The sequence below is a fragment of the Halichoerus grypus genome, chromosome 6 (genome assembly GCF_964656455.1).
Source record: "Halichoerus grypus chromosome 6, mHalGry1.hap1.1, whole genome shotgun sequence".
NCBI lineage: Eukaryota > Metazoa > Chordata > Mammalia > Carnivora > Phocidae > Halichoerus > Halichoerus grypus.
Genome location: NC_135717.1, coordinates 149,188,276 through 149,194,991, shown reverse-complemented (window position 1 = coordinate 149,194,991; position 6,716 = coordinate 149,188,276). Strand labels below are relative to the sequence as shown.

The following is a 6,716-nucleotide window of genomic DNA, read 5'->3' as shown; positions in this document are numbered from 1 at the left end:
CGAGGCAGGGGTCTAAGAGATCTGTTGGGGGGTGATGCCTATGAACGGTAAAGGGGAAAAGAGCTGGAGCCAGCAGGGCGGGCCTTTCCACCACAGTGCAGGTCCGAGCCCCGCCCCCCCCACCGCCCCGCCCTCCCCCCCTCCGCCCCCTCCGCCCCCTGGCCAGCCCAACGGGGGCTCCAGCTCATAGATTTCCTAGAGAGGGGCCTCAGGTTGAACGAAGGTGGCCAGGCCCTGGGAGCCCTGCCGTGCTCAGTCACCAGCTACCTGGCGGGAGTGTGTCCTGGCCTCAAACACTGTGCCAAACCCCAAAGTCGCTGCAGCTGGAGGCCGTGGCCTGACTGCGCCCCTGGTGACAGCTCCCTCCTGAAGGGAGTTCTGAGAGGGGCACCTCCACGGCTGCCCCAGAATGTGTTCTCAGAAGAGAGATTTGAAGGTCTGAGCCTAATCAGTGGAACACCAGGGAGAAGGGATGTGGCAATAGTGTGGACTCGGGCATGTCTCTGGAGCCAGGCAGGCCTAGACAGGAATCCCGCAGGCTCTTTGACTTAGGGTACCACCTCGGGTAGGTGACCTAACTCTCCATGACTGTCTCCTCGTTGGTCAGAGTGGGATGGTCTATAGAATAGGGCATTTGGAGCTGGCTAATGACAGTACAGACAACATCTTCCTTGTTCCCTAATGATACATATGTATATACACCCACACACTCATACACACACACACACACACACACACACACCACAATCGGCTTCTTCATTTGGATGCAAGTATCATTTTCTAACAAGGAAGAGAAACCAGAAAACAGAATAGGCAAGCACTGAGTAACGGCACAATGCCTATTGTTGACCTGGTCCAGACTGGATTTGCATCTCCTGTGATTGGCATGGGGTAAGGGGTTCATGGGCATGGCAAGACCCATGACGTGGTATTTACAGAAAATGGTACTATCTGTAGGCCACACTGGGGTTGATGACAGAAGACTGCTCAAAGTTGGATGGCAGCACTAGGACTCTGGTCACCCGGGTCCCATCAGGCTCTTCCGAGGGCCAGGGGAATTGACGTGTCGTGTAACCTGTGTGGAGGGCACAGTTGGGAAGCTCTGCCATTAGTTCCTGAATCTCCTCAGGAGACTTTTGGAGCCTTGGCCACATGGAGAACTGCTAAAGGGCCAAGCTGACATAGAGGGAGAGGAGACTCTGTCTTTTCATCAAATTTGAGATGTTTGAGCACCCTGAGGACTAGAACGTTTGGAAGCATTGACAGATGGACTGCTGGAAGTAGCTGTTGTCATTTCGCGGCGTGCAGGGATGTCTGTGATGAAGAAAAAGAACAGAATAGACTGTGTGGTGACTGAGGCCGACAGACTGAGTAATGAGGAAAAATGAGTGCAATATTGTGATTCATAAGAAATACAACACGGTCATGTGAATGACCAAATATATATGAGAAATGTATGTTTGGTCATCGTCCATGATTCCTGGCTCACAGCAACCAAAATCCTTGGCATTTCCTGAGTGATAGGAACATCTTTTGTCAGAATATTTGGTCTTTCGTCCTTAGTTCCTGAAATTGCTTCAGACAGTAAAGGTGAAATGGGTGTCAGAAGCCCCTTTCCACCACTACTAGGTTTATGTTAATAAGGTGACTTTTGAAAAGCACCTAGGGGAGGGGAGAAGGGCTGGAGACTGAGTTCATCACCAATGGCCAATGATTTACTCAATCATACCTGTGTAATGAAGACTCCACAAAAACCCAAAGGCCAGGGTTCAGAGAGCTTCAGGATTGGTGAGCACGAGGAGATTCAGGAAGTGGTGCCCTTGGAGAGAACATGGAAGCTCTGTGCTCTCTGCCCAAACTTGGCCCTGTGCCTCTCTTCATCTGGCTGTTGATCTGCCTCTTTTAAAATCCTATGCAATAAATTGGTAATCTAGTGAGTAAATGGGTTTCCAGAGTTCTTTGAGCTGCTCTAACAAATTAACTAAACCCAAGGAGGTGGCAGTGGGAAGCTCTGATTTATAGCAGGTCAGTCAGAAGTACAGGTTAACCACCCGGGCTTGCTCCTGGTGTCTGAAGTGGAGGGTGATCCTGCAGGACTGAGCCCTTCACCTGTGAGATTTGCAGCTATCTCTGGGGATAGGTAGTGTCACAATTGAGTTCCACTGTTGGACACCCAGCCCGTGTCCAAGAAGTGCTTGTTGGTGATATGGGGAAACCTCCCCTGGAGGAAGTTGGCGATCAGAAACTCTTTAATGAGGCACCCCTTGGGGGACACCCAGAAAAAAACTGAAGGACACTTAGAGGGAGTTATAGGAAAGAACTTTTAAGTCAAGAAAAATCTGGGTCACAAGAAAACAACTTCTCAGAGTAGTTGTGAACATTAAACAAGCTAAGTCCTGTGGAGTCTGGCACACACACCACTACTCTGTAAGGGTAACTGGGATTATGGGTATTGGGTCTTCTATTAGTTAGATGTCTTTGGATGTAAGTAACAGAATATCACTTGAACATGCTTAAACCAACAAAACTGTGTGCTTGTGCATGCATGAGTGAGTGTGTGTATGTGGTGCTTATTTAAGAAAATAGAGTTACCTCACAGGACCTGAGGACAAGAATTTACTTGGCTCTCAGGAGGGACTGGAACCAAGGACTGAAAAACCATTAAACTCACACAATTTCCACAAGTGAATGTCTCTACAGACCAACTTTCTCTGCTTCTCAGTCCACTTACTGTGCAAACATGGCACACCCCGACTCCTGAGTTCACCTCTTCTGGTCCATATGGAGAATTTCTTTTTTTTTTTTTAAACATTTTATTTATTTATTTGACAGAGAGAGACACAGCGAGAGAGGGAACACAAGCAGGGGAAGTGGGAGAGGGAGAAGCAGGCTTCCCGCTGAGCAGGGAGCCTGATGTGGGGCTCGATCCCAGGACCCCGGGACCATGACCTGAGCCGAAGGCAGAAGCTTAACGACTGAGCCACCCAGGTGCCCCCATATGGAGAATTTCTTAATGCAGACTCCCTCAGAGTATCTGACTGGTCTAATTTTGCTCAGGTGTCTAAACATCCTTCCAATAAACTTTGGCCTAGAGTGTGGGACCCCATAGCATAAAGAAAGGTCCTTGGTGCCCCTTCTGGGATAAAGGTGAGCAGATGCCCGGTGCATCTCTAGCTCTGGTCTGATGGAGGTCTTACCAGGGAAAAGAGAGTATTCTCATTTTCAGATAACTTGAGGAAAATGTAATAAAAGGATTCTTTACAAAGGCACGCCAGGGTGTAGGGAATAGGGTCAAATAGGGTCAAAGTCGTACCCAAACCAGGCTCTTTGCACCCCTAGACCCAACCAGAAGAGGAGAAGGAGCTCAGAACCCAAAGGCTGAAAGGCATTGTAAAATTCTTGTGTGGGCTGCAATAGCAATCGCCCAGGAGGACCCTGCAAGAAGGGAGCTGCACAAATAAATTCCCTCACTTCATGCACTCCTTTCCCTGGATCTTTTACAGGTCACCCCACTGGCCAAACCAACCGGTAAGGAGAAGATCCTCAACACTAGTCTCCACAGGCCTTCCTGCCAGGGAGGAGAGGAGGAGAAGAAAGGTGGAGGGTGTGTCCGAAGGGCAGAGGGATACATCTGGCACTGATACTTTTCACATTATTCAGTGACAGCAAAGAAAATCACCCTACCTAATTTTTAATGGCTCTCGTTAGAAAGCCAACCAATGAGTTTATAGCATCACACTATCATCGAGGCCAGACAGCCGTAATTTCCACTTCCATCAAAATAGGCTATTGACCATTCTACTTACTCCAAACCCCTACTCCGTGACACCCTCCCCCACCCCCTCACCTCCCTCCCTTCCCTGCCACCTCATCCCACTTACCCATCCAAGACCAGATTCAAATCCTGCCTACTTTCTAAGGCCTTCCATCTAACACTCTCTCCCTTCTCTGATTTTTTTTAAACTTTGCATAGCTTGACACTGACTCATTCCCTAATTTGTGTTAAAATTTTTGTTCAGGTTCATGTTCATTCATTTCTATATCCCTATGGAGACTTGCACAGACCACTGCCCATAGAAGACGCTCAGGAATGTCAGGTGAGTTGTTGAAAGAGGTATGAAGAGTTTGGCAAATCTCATTTTTTCTAGGGCGGCGTCCCTTCTTTTAAGATTGCTTACTGGGTCCTTTCAGTTTGAAACTTGGAAATGCACAGTTCAACAAGTTAGAACATTTGTGAAAGGATTTATGTTTACCTCACAACCCTGGCACTGTTCAGCTGTTACCCTTGGGTTACTCCTGAAGAACTATTATTTACATTTTAACTATTACTGAGAAAGGGTGGATATTAAGTAACACAGAAATGAATCACTCTTGTATTTCTTATAAAGAGATAAGAGATGGAATTAAAATTATTAAAACCTGTGTGAACCACATCTTAAGATGGTATTAACTTAAAAGTCAAGTCACACAGGATAAAATTGAAGGTGGATATAAAAATACTCTATTTTATATCTTTTAACCTTATTCCAATAGTTCATTTAGGGTCTGGAAAACTACCCAACTTTCCAAGTAGGACATTAGAATCAGACAATAGTTCACCCTTTCCAGTCCCATAGTCTCAAGATCACCCTCGAGACTTCTGTCTTTATACTTAGAGACCCATCCCTGAATGTGTAGTTATGCTTTGAGGCCACACTGTTAAAATAGAAGTCCTTAGCCTTTCTTGTCCAACCTGTCATCTTTCCATCCTGTTACTTCTGCTTTGAATTCATTAGTGTTGATTCTCTCTACTCTTCTCTGCTCCCACATGCGGTCAAACACCACACACATCTCTCCTGTCTGCTTACAAGGTATTGAACTGGCTTGACCCCAGGTCTCTTTCACCAAGTTGGGAGTACTTAATAAGAAACCACAAGGAAGTCACGTAGGAGTTCAATGATGGGGGTAGTAATACCTGGTAATAATCCTTGTGGGAAGGTTTAAACAAGATGCTGCACTCTTTCCCTGCGGCTGCCAGGTCATGCACTGGCCAAGGCTGGGTGCAGTCAAGATTCAGCTCCACCCATAACCCACCACCATGGCCAAGGACGGCATTGCTGCGGAAGCTGTCGTGGACATTAACACTGCTTTACAAGAGGTGATGAAGACCGCCCTCATCCATGACGGCTAGCACGTGGAATTCCCAAAGTTGCCAAAGCTTTAGACAAGTACCAAGCCCATCTTTGAGTGCTTGCATCCAACTGTGATGAGCCTATGTGCGGGAAGTTGATGGAGGCCCTTTGTGCTGAACACCCAATCAACCTAATTAAGGTTGATGACAAGAAACCAGGGGAATGGGCAGGCCTCTGTAAAGCTGACCGAGAGGGAAAACCCGGTTGTGTGGTGGTTGAAGACTATGGCAAAGAGTCTCAGGCCAAGGCTGTCATCGAGGAATACTTCAAATGCAAGAAATGAAGAAATAAAAAACTTGGTTCCTTTTCCTCAGTAAATAAATAAGATGAAGCATGCAAAGCAGCAGCCCCTAGGGATACATGGTAAATACAAAATAAACAGTAGCTCTGTAGTTCTACAAATCATGAGAAATATGGCTTCCTTCCCCAAGAGTATTCATCAGTGGAGACCAGACATAAAATTGGCATGGCAAGCCGTAAGCGCTGGGATCACTTAACACCTCCTCTCTATACTTCTGGGCAGGACCAGCTTGGTTGGTGAATAAGCAAGTTTGGAAAAGAACAACCCTGGACTCCGTGAGCTCATGTTCTTTCGCATCGCCAGTGATAACATCTAAAAAACAACAGTAGTCACCTCCTACATATCCCCACAAAACCACTTAGATGTTTCTCACTGACAGATTTCGTCTCTCTCTTAGGGTTCCTAAGTTCTTAAACTTTTAGGGTCAAGCTTCTGTGCAGTCCTAAACTCTGCCTAGGCAGCCCTGTGGAGAGGTAAACAGTGCTTTCATAAATGGAGAGACAGTTTAGTGGGGAAACTACCCTTCTGGCCTTGATAACCAGTCTTCCTGGAAAAATACCAGACCACTACAGAAAAACCCAATCCTGAATCCCCAACTTATAAGACATTTTGTTTCTTCTCTTTGAATTCTCCAGTCCCTTTCCAGTATACCACTGACCTAATCTTCCCTCTCCCCAAGCCCTAAAATCCTGCGGTGAATTAATAATAATAACAATAAACACCACCAATTACACTGTGATAAACTCTTGGCATACATTGTCCCATTCAGTCCTCATATTAGTTCGATGATGTAGGTACAAACATTATTCCTATTTTACGGGTGAGCTACTGAGGTTTAGGGAAGTTAATATTGTTCACCAAATCACTGGCAAATGGTGAATCCAGAACTTAAACCCATCTCTGAATCCAAAGCTAGTACTTTTAATCTCTGTACCTAACACTTCGTGGGGTCTTCCTCCACGCTAACCTTCATTGTAACCTGGCCAGTTTGGAGGATGTCTTTGGCTATACTCATTTAAGTATATGCTTCTGTGTTTTAGTCTACATTCATATTTAGTTCAGTTTAGTGCTATGCTGAACTATGTAACAGACACAAAGAATTCTGCTCTTAGTTCTACTTAAAACTTAACTTTCTTTAACCAAGTGAGGTGGGTGTCCATTTGGATAGTAAATCCTGGCCTTATGTCCTTCTCCATATAAAATTAGTGGACATGTTAGTAAAGTACTGGGCATGAAGCATTCAT

General features: G+C 45.9%; 1 pseudogene; it reads left to right on the top strand.

Moving 5' to 3' along the window:
• The first annotated feature begins 5,077 nt into the window (after positions 1–5,077).
• Positions 5,078–5,454, top strand: LOC118538979 (small ribosomal subunit protein eS12 pseudogene; annotated as a pseudogene).
• Positions 5,455–6,716: the final 1,262 nt, after the last annotated feature.